This window comes from Labrus bergylta, chromosome 2, assembly GCF_963930695.1.
Source record: "Labrus bergylta chromosome 2, fLabBer1.1, whole genome shotgun sequence".
Lineage (NCBI taxonomy): Eukaryota > Metazoa > Chordata > Actinopteri > Labriformes > Labridae > Labrus > Labrus bergylta.
The window spans coordinates 2,785,329-2,801,673 of NC_089196.1; the positions used below are offsets into that span (position 1 = coordinate 2,785,329).

The 16,345-nt window shown below is 44.1% G+C and overlaps 1 protein-coding gene across 2 annotated transcripts in view; it reads right to left on the minus strand.

The window, feature by feature from the left end:
* Nucleotides 1-16,345, minus strand: part of sema4c (sema domain, immunoglobulin domain (Ig), transmembrane domain (TM) and short cytoplasmic domain, (semaphorin) 4C) — a 116,299-nt gene that overhangs the window by 70,073 nt on the left and 29,881 nt on the right. For both annotated transcript variants that reach the window (XM_065962746.1, XM_065962739.1), the window contains exon 2: nucleotides 6,003-6,124. The gene's annotated coding sequence lies outside the window, so the exon portion shown is untranslated. The remainder of the gene's footprint in view (nucleotides 1-6,002; nucleotides 6,125-16,345) is intronic.

Here is a 16,345-nt window from a genome sequence, read left to right on the forward strand (position 1 = left end):
GTCTATCAATTCTACGTGTAGTTGAAGAGAATCTCAATGTGAACTAAAGAGTGGAGAAGAACATACTGGAGAACAGGAAACATGCAGCAGCAGGTTCATTAGAGTGATCACAGGATATAAACTCCACACCCTTCTACCACTGGCTTGAGGTGAATTCTCCAGAGAATATCCTGCTGCGTTCTTACATCAGCTCACTCAGACTTGCTGTTCTAGAGGTCTGTCAGGAGAAACTCAAAAGTAAATTCTGAGTGAAAAATCTGGCTTTTTGCGTTCCCACATGCAGCTCCTCCTGGAAATATCCGGAGTTTTTTTGAGGAGATTTCTGCAAGTGTGAAATCCCTGTAAGATTCATCTGAGCTCACAGTGTCTCTCTCATTGTGTGTTTGTGTTCGTCAGATGTTTTTGTGTGTGTCTCAGGCTGTAACCATGAGCTCAGGGACCAGTCTGTGTCAAGTTTAGTCAAGTTTTTCCAGACTTTCATCTGAGACGTGCCACATCAACAAACTGACATTCGTATTGTGAGAACACACAAAAAACAAGTCTGATGAGGCAAGAAGCTCCAGTTAGTCAGCCAGACTGTTTTTTTAAACAATCCCTGGTAGAGCCCAGTTTGTGTGGAAGACAAAACAACTTCTCCATGTGTGCAGGGATCTATTTTTATCAGGGCCGGACTGCGGGGCCCAGGATGTGTGCACGCATGTGACAGCTAACATGCACAAACCTATAAAGGCTGTAATGTAGACAAAGGTTCACTGTGAAAGGAGCCGTTTTAAAACGAGCTCACTTTTAGAAATACCTGCATCGATCAGCCAGAATGACCAAGATGGCGAACATTAGAGGGAAGTAAACAAAGGTTTCAGTCGCTGAAGCTGTTCTCCTGTTTTCATTTTTTTTGTTTGTCGCCATTCCCCCTGAGACCCCCTTAGGGAACATGAGCCGCAGGTTGGGTACCTTTTGTTTCAGATAATCCTGCTAATCTTGTTTACAACCTGTGTGAAAGACATCCTGCTTGAATCCTATCAGACTTTGTTGTAGCTACATTCTCAGATCTGTGCAAAGACTCCAATGACAACGATGTTATCAAAACATAATAAGCAGAGGCGTGTCCAGAGGCGTGTCCAGAGGCATGTCCAGGGGTGGCATGGCCCCCCCCCCCCCCCTTGAAATCTCATTGGCCATCTCAGATGCCATAGTCCTTGACTATTATTGGCAATTTACCTTGCCAGAGGTGGGACTTATTTTGAAATCCACCATTCAGGCTGTGTTGCAACAGGAAGCTCATAGTTTTTAGTTTATAGTGTGCAGATGTTTGCTTGCAGTTTTTAAAATACTATAAATTGTGACTTGAAGAATGACCATTATCATTGTGTTACTTAACGTTGATGTGATTACTGCTGACAAGAGGGGTAAATAAATTAGAAAACACTGACGAGCTTCTTAGTGGTTCTGAAAAATCATTAGCTAGAATGTTTTAAACTTCCAAGGCTACATAGCTACTTGAGCAGTCAACTGTGCTGTTTCCCTGGTAACGTAAAGTGACATCATATCCTGGTTCCTGAAGCTCATAAGGTTCTGAGAGTCTGCTCTTCATAGCACAATCAAAGCTCACAAGGAGAATTTTATGAATGAAAGTGTCCTGTTACATAGTCTTGCACATTTTTAAGTGGGTTTCTGACCTTTCCTCGGGGGTATACGGCGTATCAAGAAGACTACACCTCAGAGCCAGACCCAAGTTGTCATGACAGGATATGTCCTTTCAGCAACGCTGCTGTCTCAACTACTACCTCTCATTAAATTAACTGTAGCAGAAAGACAGAGTCATAAAGTCAGTGATCCCAGCTCTTTAAAAACATTTACCTTATGCTCGATAAGCTAACATTAGCCACCTTAAACTAAAAGGTCAAACATGAACAGCAAATGTTGAATCAGACCCAATTTAAATATTTGAAACATCAGAGCAACGAGGGCACCCAAACCTTGAAGCAATGACCTCTCATTCTTTATTTTTTGCTGTTTTACTTTTCACTCATAAGCCGTTCAAATCAAACAGAAGTCTCAAGGTGAAACAGTGACGATGACACTTTGCCCTGAATTCCACGCAGTATGAAAAGAGAGTGGCCTTGAGCAAGGCACTTAACCCAGCACGTTCTCAATGTGCTCAGCAACTGAAAGAAGTCTGGAGACAATGCAGGGCTCAAGCTTCTGGGCCGTTCCCAGTATAGCCAGACTTAGCAGACTGTGGGTTTCACTGGGGCGGCTCTCAGGAATGAACGTGCATTACTGTAAAATCAAAGCAGGGCATTTCTGAAACATGTGCATGTGTGTGTGCACACTCAGCAGGAGCAAATCCATCCCTGGATGAATAAATGTATAAAAAGAATCTGCTGACAATAGCTTTCAGATCAGTTAGACAAATCAACGGTCATCAGCTAAAAAAAAAAAAAAAAAGCACCCGGGAGACATAGAGTGCGGACAGATATAATTTGAGGAGCAGACAGGAGGAGTGAAAGGTGAGAGGAGTGAGAAGAGAGCGTCAGGGCTCGAAGCTCTAACGCACGGTCTATTAGAAGTCTGATTGGGTCCATTAGGAGGGAAAGACGATACGCGGAGCTCCTCCAGCTGGGCTATGCATTAACCACTGCCTGCTCTCTATTTTGTTGAACACACGGGGGCTGATCGATGGCAATGAAGAGTGAGGAGGGTAGGAGGGTAGGAGGGTAGGAGGCGGGGGAGGTGAGGAGGTGAGGAGGAGAGAAAAGAGGTCCAGGTTTACGGGAAGATAAGCAGGGATCGATGGAGAGATAGGGACTGCTGCTGCGTGCGGGGAGATGATGGAGGAATGTGAGATGCAGTGCGTTCACACTCGTTCACCTCATCAGAAGTGATGGAGGGGAACCTGTGTGTGTGTGTGTGTGCAAGAAAACTTAGGAAAGTATCATCCTTTTGCTTGTGCAGGCCCATGTGTGTCAGTATCTTTACAATTCACCCTTTGTCAAGCCCCGCCCTCTTTGGTTACTACCATAGACTGTAAATATTAATGGAGTGACGTCAGCCATCTGTTCCTGCAGGGGGCGCTGGAGGCTCATCAGCAGCAGCCACCATGTTGGAAATCCTGTCTCAGTCTAACTTTCAGTGAACCTAACGACAGACTGAGAGCTGGAGCTGAGGCGGGGTTTAAACCTCTTGATGAACCGTTATATCACGCGCACCTATCAATCATGTCAGCTACGCTCCTCACTATGGATAAGATGTATCATTTAGAAAATCAAAACCAAGCTGTTTAAAAAAATGTTTTAGCCCCCCCTGTACAGTATGTCCATGATGACATTAACTAATCAGACCTATTTGTTTTTTAGTACCAGGCTGTAAAGTTATGTGTTAGTGTGTATGTGACTTCCTGTGCTTCTGCAGCCAGTCTCTAGTGGACACTCGACAAACTGCAGGATTTTTACAGTTCCACATTGGCTTCATTTTTCAATGAATGCCCTTTTCGGTTGCTACATTACTTACACAGACAGAACATGGCGCCAGAAGAAGGTTGTTGAGTTTCTAAAACATGTAAAAAAAAAAAAAAAAGGCAAGTAGGGGAATGAAGGTCTGTCTTTAATAAATAAAAAGGCCTGCTGCACTTTGCAGAGATCTCACTGCAGCGTGAGGATTTACAGCAGCAGCAGCAGTTTGTGTTGTATCACAGCGACCTGTCTGTGCAGGGTTGTGTTAGAGCTCAATAAACACAGCCACAGTGATTGGCTGTGTAGCAGGGTGTGCCATAAGTGCACTACATTTATTTGTGCATGCCAGACACCTGTCACACTGCCTTGATGTACATAACCTCTGCCTCCATCCTTCTAGCACTCCCCCCCCCCTTATATTGCTCTCCTTCCACTGTCACCTACCCCCCTAACTTCCCCTTCCCCCCCCCCTTTTTTTTTTCCTCTCCAGGATCTGGGTGTCTGTGATGGCACCCTGTCAGAGAAAAGCTATTTATGATCGGCAACCAATATCCTCCCAGAGATAAACACACATCGAGTGAGTGAAAGATAGAAAGAGAGGGAGAGAGGGCGAGAGAGAACCAGAGTTATTAGAGAGAGAGAGATAACTGCATTGTGACAGTGTGTGTAAGAGGAACACACACACCAGAGGAAAAAAAAAAGTGGATTGAGGATTAAAGCTTTTTCTTCCCCACACAAGTTTTTTTAATGTGTGACTGTGTGTGTGTGTGTGTGTGTGTGTGTGTGTGTGTGTGTGTGTGTGTGTGTGTGTGTGTGTGTGTGTGTGTGTGTCTGTGTGTGTGTGTGTGTGTGTGTGTGTGTGTGTGTGTGTGTGTGTGTGTGTGTGTGGCTTGGTTGTCGTTGTCATGGTTTATGTGTGTCTTTAAGTACCCTCCTCTCCAGCCTCGGGGTCTCTATACTGCAGGCGATTTGGAAGTGAGGATATAAACTACTTTTTTCACAGGAAATGAACCAAAGTATCACACAGAACCTCCAGTTCAGTCCGACACGCAGTGGACTGACACACTCCTGGAGTTTGATTTGAACACAATGTTAGTTACAGTTAGTCACAGATTAAAACCTTTAATTTGTAATTACATCATCGAGCTGAGACTTCATTTTTTGACAAATGTGTCATGACTTACTCTTGTTTAGTTTGTTTGTTCCTGTGTTTTTGTTGCGTAGTTGTGACTTCCTGTTTTATTTTGTCATTTGTATCCTCGTGTTTCTCTGTTTCCTGTGTATTTTTCGGTTTTCTAACTTAAGTTTTTAGTGTTTCCTGTTTTATTTTGTAGATTCCCCCCTGTGTATCATAGTGTTTCTTCCTGCTTCTGTGTGTTTTGATTGCCCTCATTGTCCTCACCTGCGTCATCACACCAAACAGACGACAAAGAACTAGTGGCGACGAAGGCCGTCTGTGGCGTTGCCTCACGTCTTGGTCAAAAAGTTGCACTTGAACACACCACAAAGACTACAGCCGACGGCCAACCACCACGTACGTTTTGCACATGTGTGAGATGAAATAACTCTCCGTGCCAACAGGGGGCGGTAGTCTGTTGTTATGATACAAGAAGACCATTTTCACACCGCTGTCGATCACCACTCGTATTAGAGGTAGTCTACTAATAGAGAATAATGTCTGATAAAAAGTTGACAATGGAGCTGGTGTTGTCAGTTCTTGGTCTTTTAGTGGAAAAAGAAAAGAGGCAGAGGAGCCAATAAGGAGAAACCACACTAATGGGTGAAAGCATGGGTACTACAGAGACATGCTCAAGGGGCTTTCCTGAACCTGACAGGAGAGCTGGAGAGAAATGAAACCTCCCAACAGCCAATCAGAGAGACTCCTCTCACCAACAGACACACCGCAAAAACTAGAGCGACAACCGCTCATCGACGGTCCAGTATGACCAACGGCCGACGATCTCCTTGATGTGTCAGTGCCTTCAGTCTCACCTGAGTTTGATTCCCTCAGGAGTGGGGACATTTCATAGACTCACACACACACACACACACACACACACACACACACACACACACACACACACACACACACACACACACACACACACACACACACACACACTAAAGATAAACGTGTGAGCATCCACACTTACACCATTTCACACCCCTAACCTTCGGCTGCTCTCCGAACAAAGATGCTCTGAAATCCAATATCCCACCCTGATTCCACTCTCTGCTCCCTCTCTTCTCCTTTTTTTTTTGTGGGTTTTCCTCTCTCTCTTATCTTCTCCCCGCTCGTCCTCTTTGTCTCGCTGCACAGTCATTTCACTCTGGGAGCACCTGAAAATGTCTGTCATTTCTCCACATACTCCAGTTTTGACAACTGCCATTCTCTTTCACTTCTTTTGAATCTTCACTCATTTGACTTTTTTAAACCCACTTATTTTCTCTCATTGAGTGCCAGTTATGCTGTTTGCAGAGGAGGCAGAAATGTTGTTGTGTTTTTAGTCTCCACCCTTTGTTCCTTTTTTTTTTTTACAAAGCTCTTACTTGCTTTTGTTCTCCTCCCTCGCTGTGTGATTTCTCCTCAATCTCTCGTTCACTTGTGTTTCCTCGGTCCTCCTCGTGAATGTTGAACAGACGCACTCGACTCAGATGAAGGTCACATTGGGCTAAAGGAGAGAAGGAGAAGAAGAGAGGGGTAATGAGTACGAGGGTGAGGGGGAGGGGGGGCAATCTTGTGTTCTTGTTTGTTTGCACATGTGTGTCCATGTGAGATGATCAAGGCTGCTTTAATCATTTTTAAAGTCTCTTTCAGGGGAAAAAAAAACAAGTCAACAACTGTGCTGCTCGGATATACAAACACAGATTCACATTCACAAGCAACTCAAAATCATTTCATGAGATTGTATTCTGAGAAAAAAGACACATCAACCCCTTAAAAAGATCTGAGCGTGATTACATCACAATGTAGCACAGTGCACATAGACTGCTTGATGGATAAAAAGTGGATGAATCCTTCACTCTAAAAATCAAAAGCCAACGTGGAGCGGCCTGCAGCCTGTGGATTCTCTGCAATGCTTAGCCCGGGGGCGGGGCTAGAAGAACTTGTTACGGCCTCCTTAACCAAAACTAATTAAACCAAGACTCAAAACATTGAGACTGAAAACAACAAGGACGCCACACCCATTTAAAGTTGAAACCAGAAGTTTAGTAAATTTATATATCCACCTCTAAAAGTTATCATAGATGAAAAAGAAACAAAAGAAACCGAAGGGGCTGGAGACCCCGGCGGATAGGAACAAAAGATGGGAAGGTGCAGATCCATCGTAATCCTTACTCAATCGAAACTTTGCCCTTAATAAAGTACAGTGTGCAGACCTTTCTCTTTTATCTGAAGGTGCCGAGCCACCCAAAGCATTTCCCGCATGTAGACAATACCTGGACGGGCCGCCCGAGTACATTAATGGCTGACCTGTTTTTATTTAATTTGTATTTATTCATAAAATTGCTGCACACATTAGAGAGTGGGGGAGAGAGAGGGTATGGCGTTATTCTGTGGGAAACACTGCAAACACGTAATGGTAGTTGGAAATCAAGGAGAGAGAGAGAGTGGGGCCTCAGCCTCTGTACATGGGGCGTGCAAAACTAACCACTGTGTCACCGGCACTCCAAAACGTTTTGCATGAACATGAAAAAATTAACATCTGCTCTGTTTTTCGGCATTAACAAGATAATTATCTCTGGATAACGAGTTACGAGGTGCTTGCATCACCAGCGCCTCAGTTACACTCTGTGGAGAATCTGGTATATTTATCGTCTCTTGAGTCTCCACGTGGCGCCTGAATGCATCACAGAAGCATCACGTTGTATCAGTAAAGCGTGTATCAGCTGATCCTGACAGATCAGAGCGAGGTTTGTGTCTGAACTGCAGAGTCGACAAACTGAAGAAAACATCATCTATGTGACCTAAAGTCATGAGTCACTCCCCACGTTTCAAACCAAAATAAAACTGTCACACTGAACAATGTGAGAACGTTTGCTGCTTGAAGAGGTCTAAAGGAAACTTCTATTTGGATTTAGAGGAACCTGAAACACGTTCATTCTGAAAGACGGGGCAGATGTTAATGTGTGAATGAAACAGGCTTCCATACCGTCCACAAGCTCTATCAACTAAAACTTTGCTTTATTTTAAAAACATTAAAGGAAGAACTTTTTGATCGCGTAGATGAGCACCAGCATGAAACCAAAACAAACTGCTGTTTGGCGACTCCTCCGCTATTCTGAAGCCTCCGCTCTCCTACAGAGACACACCTCCAACCCCTCTACACTCTTGTCAAACAAAGGAGTTATAAATTTGAACGCACCATGAATAAGCACCATTTAGCGCTAAGTGGTGGACAAAATTGTAATTTGCTCGAGCTACATTGTTGTGTTAGCATGCTAATGTTAGCGCTCTTTAGTTAGCTCGTAGCTTCACATTGCACATAAATTGACACAGAATGAGCGTGATCTAAAAACACTTACATGACATCTAAATAATCAGTGAGTATGTTCTTCTTCTTCTCTCTAGTTCTTGACTAAAACAGCTTTTATACACAAGGGGAGGAGCCGGCCGTCCCGTCCATGTAAACACGGCTCTGACAACAACACAGCCAGTGGGACTCGAGCTTCTCCCTCATTGTAGACAGTCATGACTCAGAGACACATTTACACAGGATACACTGGATTTATGAGCTATTTATGTGGAACATGTTGCACATTCTTCTTTTAAGGCACATTGTTGGAACATGAACGAGCAAACACACTAAAAGCTCTTACACCAAAGACAGAGTGAGCAAATTTTAGTCCAAAAGTATTATTTGAATCAGAGGCCCAGTCGTCTTCGAGTGAACTCCACAAACATGCAACAGTTGTTTTTGCATAGACACTAAAACTGTTGATATCAGATATACAGTATATATACGTTCTCCAAAGCTAGTTCAACAAAGGCTAGCAGCTACAGTCATCATGCTTTCCCCCAGCAATTTCTCCACCTCATTTCATTTGATAAAGAGATACAGAAAGATATCTGAGATGGCTTCACAACTAATCTTGTTCCAAATCAAACAAAAATCATTCCTCATGAAGTCGACGATGCTAAGTCTCCCTGTGAGGAGAGCTAGCGGGTCAATGTCAGGATTTCATGCCTCAAAGTCCAACCTTAGGAGAGAACGTGCATATTCACAAGATGTTGCAGCAAAGCTACTCCCTTTTTTTATTTAGCATCTGACATACAAAGCAACACACACCGAACACCTAAACCCTCAAGGCGCTCCTTCATTGGGTCCCAGGGTTCACACTGCATATCACATAACTAACTGCCAGCTCTCAGCCCCAGTGTGTGTGTGTGTGTGTGTGTGGTTGGTTTGTGTATGTGTGTGTGGAGGCAGAGATTCATGTCAACATCAATGGCTCACTAATCACAACGAGAGCGCCGAGGGCCAAGCAGACACTGTGGGTAACGTATGGTCCGGCTAGTGTTACACACAGCGAGCACACAAAGGCTACAGCAGACCCTCCTGACTTCGTCATAGTTCATCCACTGCCGTCAATAAAGCAGACACCGGAAACTCACTCACACTCTGCAACACGTCCGCCCGGCACTCTATCGACTGGGAAGAGCTTTGATGTTCATCATGTAACACTATTAATCGATGGAACACAAAACGTAAACCTTCATGCAACAGGAAATCAGAAATCTCTGATTCTCTCTCTCAGGTTGGAAGTGAACGGTGTGGCGCCCTTTGAGGCAAAAAAAGAAAATAAACACTGTCCTGTGAACATAATGGATTCAGAAACACGTCTTTTTACAGTTCATTTATAGAGGCGGCTGTGGCTCAGTGGTAAAGTCGGTCGTCTGTCAACCAGAAGTTCGGGGTTTGATCCCCAGCTCCTGCAGCCACATGTCTGATGTGTGCTTGGATAAGACGCTTAACCACAAATTGCTCCTTCTGCTTTTTTCAGTAGTGTTTAAATGTGTATGAATGGCTTAGTAGCCATCTATACCATCAGTGTGTGACTGTGTAGGTGTGACCTTCGGTGTAAGTGCTTTGAGGAGTCAGACGTTGAGTCCAAACGATTAATCGACCAGCCGATAATATCGGCTGATATTGGCTTATCCAGTGACCACCGGTATCGTCTAATTTTATCCAACAACGCTGATAACGCTAGATTTATTCACCACACATAATATTTAATTTGCGTTTCATTGTATTAAACTAGCAGTTCTCTGTCACCAGCAGAGGGCGCTTTATGGGTTAAATCAAGCATCATCACTCTCCAGAGTGTCAAGCAGTGATCCTTGTACATGCACAGTTACTTTCCAGTTCAGTGACCATCTTGTCTTCATGATATATATTTTCCAGAAGTGTTTGATAACTACATCTAAGGGATCAACACAATAAACGTGTCTATCCATATCTTTATATCTCTACAGATCAAAGATACATCTAAGAAAGATATCGGCCGATATCTGTTTATTGTCTCCCCATACCGATTTTGTCTTCCATATCGGTCGGTTGAAGGCAGCGAGCAGCGTTGAAATGCTAGTCTAACAACGAGGATTTTAAATGTATTTTAAATATGTAAAATAAATCCTTTTTTTTAGTCAGGAAACTAGAAAAAAACTTCACAAGCTGAAGTCCATTTACCATTTCAACATTTATCCAAAGACTACACACACTATGTGAACCCTTAAAAAGAGTTGAATCATTTACGGTTCTCATTCAGCCGGTGTCAGCGTGAATCCTGGTGTTGACTCACTTCTCTGAAGGAAGAGAGCACCCGCCCACAGAAGGGATTTATCCTCTTCTCATTCTTGCGAGAATATAAAAAGCTGTTTAAGTCAAAATGTGAACCTCTATTTGACAGCAGGTCCTCCGAAATCAAGTTAGTTTAATTAAATGTGCTGGAAAGTGAATTTGGACTTAATGAGGAAGCTCACGGCAATGAGTAACACACCTCATAAGCACAGAGTGTGTGTGTGTGTGTGTGTTTGAGCTGCTTCTGGTGGAGCGTTTAACCCTTCAGTGAGCGTCTCCACCTGGGACTGAACTGAAGCTTTAACAGCAGCAGAATAACTTTAAAGGCCGTGAGGAAAAAAAGGACACTTCAAAATGAAAAAGACTTCTGCTGCTTCTGAGGCCACTCACACACAAACACGCACGCACGCACGCACGCACGCACGCACGCACGCACGCACGCACGCACGCACACACACACACACACAGTGGTATGTGACAGCACAGCAGCATATGGGACATCATGGTGGATTTTTCCTAAATAAGTAAGTCATCCAGACCTCAGCTTTCCATTCGCTTCGTCCAGGAGAACACAGCCGCCAAACCATGCAAGGTTCCACACAAACACACACATACACACATGCACACACACACACACACACACATTCACATAAAAAGGCATGCACACACTCACACACACACAAGCACACACATAAGGCCTAAAAAGAGAAAGAGGGTTTGAGTGGAGGGTGAGCAGAGGGGTTTTGGTTAAAAAGCAAGGTTTCAAGAACACCTGCACACACACACAAATACACACACACACCTACACACATTGGTACACCTCCAGCTGCCGGCTGGCTGGCTGTGTGTTTGACAGGCAGCACAGTGAGGAGCTGAGTGGAAGCTAGCCAGCTGCTTGTGAATCAGCGGTGACTAACGGTTTAAACCTGCACGTCTTCAGTTAATCGCCTGCATGCTTATTGTAAATATGTGTGTATATGAGTGTGTGTGTGTGTGTGGGCGGGTGTCTTATCTATATCAACATGTGTGAGTGTGTAGCACAGTGTGTGTTGACGTGTTAGCCCGCTTGCTGCCACACTGTGAGTCTTCCCCATCAGGCCTCATTGTGACAGGCCCGGCCCTTTAATTGCTCGGCTCCAGATTTGAGATTGTCAGAGCCGACGGCGTCCTGAAGAGCAGAATAAAAGTGGAGTGACGATGTATCCATCACTTCCTTTCCAACAAGCCTCGACAAGAGCACGGCTACTCGCTCCATTTGATCACTGCACAAGACAACGCGATGGGATGCTAATCACATGCAAAAGGCTCAAGCTTTGAGCACTTGCCAAAAAGTGTGTGGGTCTGCCTTGTGAGGGTGCGCGGGCGTGTGTGTGTGTGTGTGTGTGTGTGTGTGTGTGTGTGCCAGTAATGGCAGCTCTAATCAGCAGCAGGATTGGAAGAGGCATGTGGCAATAAAGCCCAACAAAATGCCTGCCAGTCCCTATTAGCGTCGAGCAGCCTCCCAAACCCTGGCTGAGAACACACACTCACACAAGCACACACACACACACCACACTCCATCTTGGTGGACATCTGGCCAAGGTCGGAGGAAGATTTGAGCGATGAAAAGCCAACTTTCAACCCACCACCACATCACAAAAAAAACTAAAACCCAAAGAGATTGAGCTGCAAAGCTGTTCTTTAGAGTCTTTTGTCTTCCACAGCGATTTAGTTTTGCAAACTCTGACCTCTCTAAGTGCGTCCCATTACGAGCTTGGTTGTGATTTACAGGCTGAAATCAGAGGTGGAGGTTATTCTTATGGGACTATAATCCGCACCGAGGGACAGGCAGAGTCGATTCCTCCGCTGAGATCCCTCATGAGAGTCGTCAACTGCAGGATGGATTATTCAGTGCAGCACAGAGGGGACTGATATACAGCTCATTGTGCTTTGTGAGATATTGTGTCTGCTGTGTGGTACAGTCGTAGTCCTGTTAAAGGGTCTGAGAAATATGTGGCTTTGAAGAGTAGTATCGACATTTCAACAGAGTTATTATTCTAAATTTCATGTTTTTAGTTCTACCACTTTAAGACACTTTTATTAGATGCTACTAAAGTTTATTTGCTTCATTTATAGATGAGTTATCCGCCATGTTTAAGGGAATGTGTTGGGTTGCGAGCGACCAAAAAGCAACTTATTCACTACTTGTGTATTTTTAGAAATTTTAAAAACTCGGTGTAAAACAAGCTTGAAGCTAAAATGATTTTTTACCAACTTCATGATCAGGAACGAGTCGTTTTGAAACACCACAGTCTGTTTTACAAAAGTTTCACATCGACATTCATGGGCTGAATAGGAGATATGTGAAGTCTAATTGTTAGCCTTAAGTGATGTCACATGAGTCAGCGTTGGTCAGGACAAAATACAAGTTTGAATAGAAGACATCTAAAAGGTCAAAATGGTTAGACAACATAGGATGAAGTAAACGATTCCCACATCTGTAACGTGCTCCTCATCGCTGCTTGATGCTAACACTTTGACGCTACATTAGCTGCTATTAGCGAAGCATACAAAAAAAAGTCCCAGACTGAAGATTAGGTTGTCGAGATGTTTGGGGATCGATGATGAAACGTGCTGTGCTTTATGACCACAGTAAATAATTAATTCATCGCAAAGAGATCCATAAAGATTCTCTGGTGGTCCAGCTCAGTCTGTAGGGAACCGGAGGGTCAACGGTTAAAGTGTAATTGCTGACCAAGTCTGGACATTGGTCTGGTAGCTGGAGAGGTGCCAGTTCACTTCCTGAGCACTGCCAATGTGCCGTTGGGCAATGCACCAAAACCTCCCACCAGCTCAGGAGCGCTCCCTGTGGTGCCCCCTCCATTACTGCATGTCCACAGGATCCTGTTTGTGCACGTGTGTGTATTTAATCGTATGTGTGTGTAGCATGTAGCATCTTTTTTTAAAGGTTTATTTTTTGGGCTTTTTGTGCCTTTATTTGAGAGATAGGACAGTGGATAGAGTCAGAAATTGGGGAGAGAGACAGAGAGAGTGGGGAACGACATGCAGGAAAGGAGCCACAGTTTGGATTTGAACCTGGGCCGTTACAGCTACAGCTACAGACTACAGCTTCCATACATGGGATGTGTGCACAAACCACTGCGCCACCAGTGCCCCAGTATGTAACATCTTATTCTTCTGAAATACACTTAACGCCTTACCAGAGGGTGGGAACTTTATTTTTCATAATTAAAAAAGTGCTTCTATCCTTTGATTGCTCATTGCTAAGTATAGAGTCGACTAAAGCAGAGGCGCTTAAACACTCAGAAGGAAATAATGACACAAAGGAATAGCTGCAGTAAAACGTAGAACGGTTGCACCCATTGTTAAGAAGGATAGTAAACTTTTTTTCTTCCTTCTGCCACACCACTACGACTAGCAGAGGAAAACACCGACTCTGCCAGCTGTGAACTCTGTAGCTGCGGCCCACGGCAACAGATGCTATCAAAAGCCTGTGGCCCTGCAGCCGGTCAGAATGCATCGACCAGCGCTCCTGGCAGTGTGAACGAGCCGGTTTGAAGCCCTATATTGTCTCTGCAGCGTGACAAGAAAACCCCTCTGAATGTGTTGGTGTCGGCAGATAAAGCAGGTTTTGAGTGGGACCCTTCCACTATCATCCACTCATTTCCTGTGTGTGAGACACAGAGCCTGCGTTGGGGCGCTTTTGGCAACAGATATTGGTTTGAGCTGAGGAGCTGTGATTATTATTCTCGCTGTGCCAGAACACACAGAAACCACGGAGGACTCAAAAATACTGAGCAGCACCTGGTGTGTGAGCTAAAAAAAAAACAAAAAAAACAATGGCTCACATTTGTGAATACATCCACAACACACTCAAAAGTGCTTTATATCACAGCCCTCCAGCTTTTATCTGCTTTACAAAGTTGAAAGGAATCAAATCCTCCCCGAGAGAGCGAGCGAGTTCATTCAGCTGAATTAGTATAAGTCTGTGTTTTGAGTTTGAGAAGGACAGCTCTGAGAGTGTGAAATCTTAACGTGCATGCATGCATTTGTGTGTGTTGTATTAAAAAAACAAATGTGTTGACATAAGAGGGAGAATGTGACGGTAAAGCTCCGGCTGGGGCTCCTGGCCTTTCAGCGAGGCCCAGTCCCAATATTTGTCTCATAAAGAAATAAGCCAAACAAATCCCTCCTGCGTATGTGCACTCTGATAAAATCTGCAGCAGCGCTTTTTTTACTTGACCACTTTCACCCCATGACTTCTTTTCTCACTGCACACTCTTCATGTTGTCAACATGCGAGTCAACTTTCCCGTCTGAGTCCAAGAGTGCAAGAGTCCAACCCATTTCATAACATTAACATACGATTAAGAAATCAACGTTAGAGGGAGACATTTTTATATAAAGTACATCCCTCACACACTCCAGCACCCGTGACCACATCACCCCCCCTTCCTTCATAACCTTTACTGGCTCCCCATCCCCCCAGCGGATCAACTTCAAACTCCTCATCCTCACCCTCCATAACCTGGCTCCGCCCCCTATACCTCTCTGAGATCCTCCACCCACACTCTCAGGTCTGCAGACCCCGAACCTCCTGCCCCCCCTGATCCTCCCCAAAGACATGGGGGGACAGGACCTTCTCCTTTGTTACTGCTCCCACCCTCTGGAACTCTCTAGGGATTCTCTCTATTTATGACTTATTTAAATACTTTTATTGTCATCATGCCTGGACATACAGTATGAATATTTATTGCACAGATGAGGATATTTTAAATTTGACACATCTGTAATTTACGGGGACTAAAACTCCACTGATGTGCTAACTCAAACAGCAAATGTTTTCAGTCCGTCTCAATTTCTTGTAGACCCCCTAGAACTTTTTCCACATGAAGTCATGGTGAGAACACAACGATAGATATTAAGAACATTCTCCCTGGGCCTAGCGGGTGGAGGTGATGACGTTAACATCCTCTGACCATCACGTTCTTCACGGCTCCTTTGTTCATGATGTGAATATGTCTACACTACATGTAGCACTAATATAAGGAATAATCATTGTATAGCGTTCTTTTCTTAAGTCATGTCTTGACTCCTGAGACCTTCACCCCTCCTGCCTCATGTGAACAAACAAGTTAAGGAGCTTTCAAGGGGCAGCCTGCCTTCAAATTTGTTAGAAATCTTCAGCAGTGCATGCATAAAAATCCCCCCCAATAAAATCCAAACATCCAGGGATTAAAGAGTCCTGATATGTAGCTGTGAAAAACTTTAATTCACTTGTAATGGGTTTAAAAAAATACAGACATCTCCACACTTTTTCTGCTCTAACTTTTATGTGACATCAATGTCATATCTCTGCCATTATTCCACGAGCTGAATACACATTAGCGACTTCTTTGCTTATTCAGCTTGCGGTTTGAAACACATTTATGTGGCAGCTTTAGTTCTTTGACCTTCTGAGTTTCAGAATAAAAACATGTCTTATTTTCTTAAATGTTTGAAAGAGCAGCGACAAAGGCAGAATCCATTAAATCTCTGCTTGGATTTCACAGCATTAGTTCTCACTTTACATGTGATTAAAACCCTGAATAACCCGAAGCGTCTAAGTGTCTCCCTGAAGGAGACCCCCAGACCTTTACAGAGGAGGTTTCAAGTCCTGAGTGGGCCCTGAGAAACGGCGCCCGCCGGTGAAAAAGTAGACCAGGTAAACATAGAGATTTTTTTTTTTATAGACTCATTCAAGGTCAGTAAAAGAACGATTTTTCCTCTTTCTCTGGGCGGGGGATATCCTCTTTCATTAGCTTTCCTCTCACTGCCGCTTGCCGTCTGTCCGACAGAATGTAACTGGCTGAGGGTCGGAGCTGCAGCTGAAATAGCAAATAGCATAGAGCCCTACATGGGTGGAGGATTATTGACAGAGAGAGGAAGGTTAAAGCGTTATGTACGTGAGCGTGGATCAATGCATGATTCTATTCCTTAGAGTGTGACTGAGAGTGTGTGTTCTTATACACATATTCCCACCTAGCATTATGTGTTTTGAAAGCTTCATTTGTGCATGTTTGCATATTTGCATCCGCCTTTGTAATGGTTT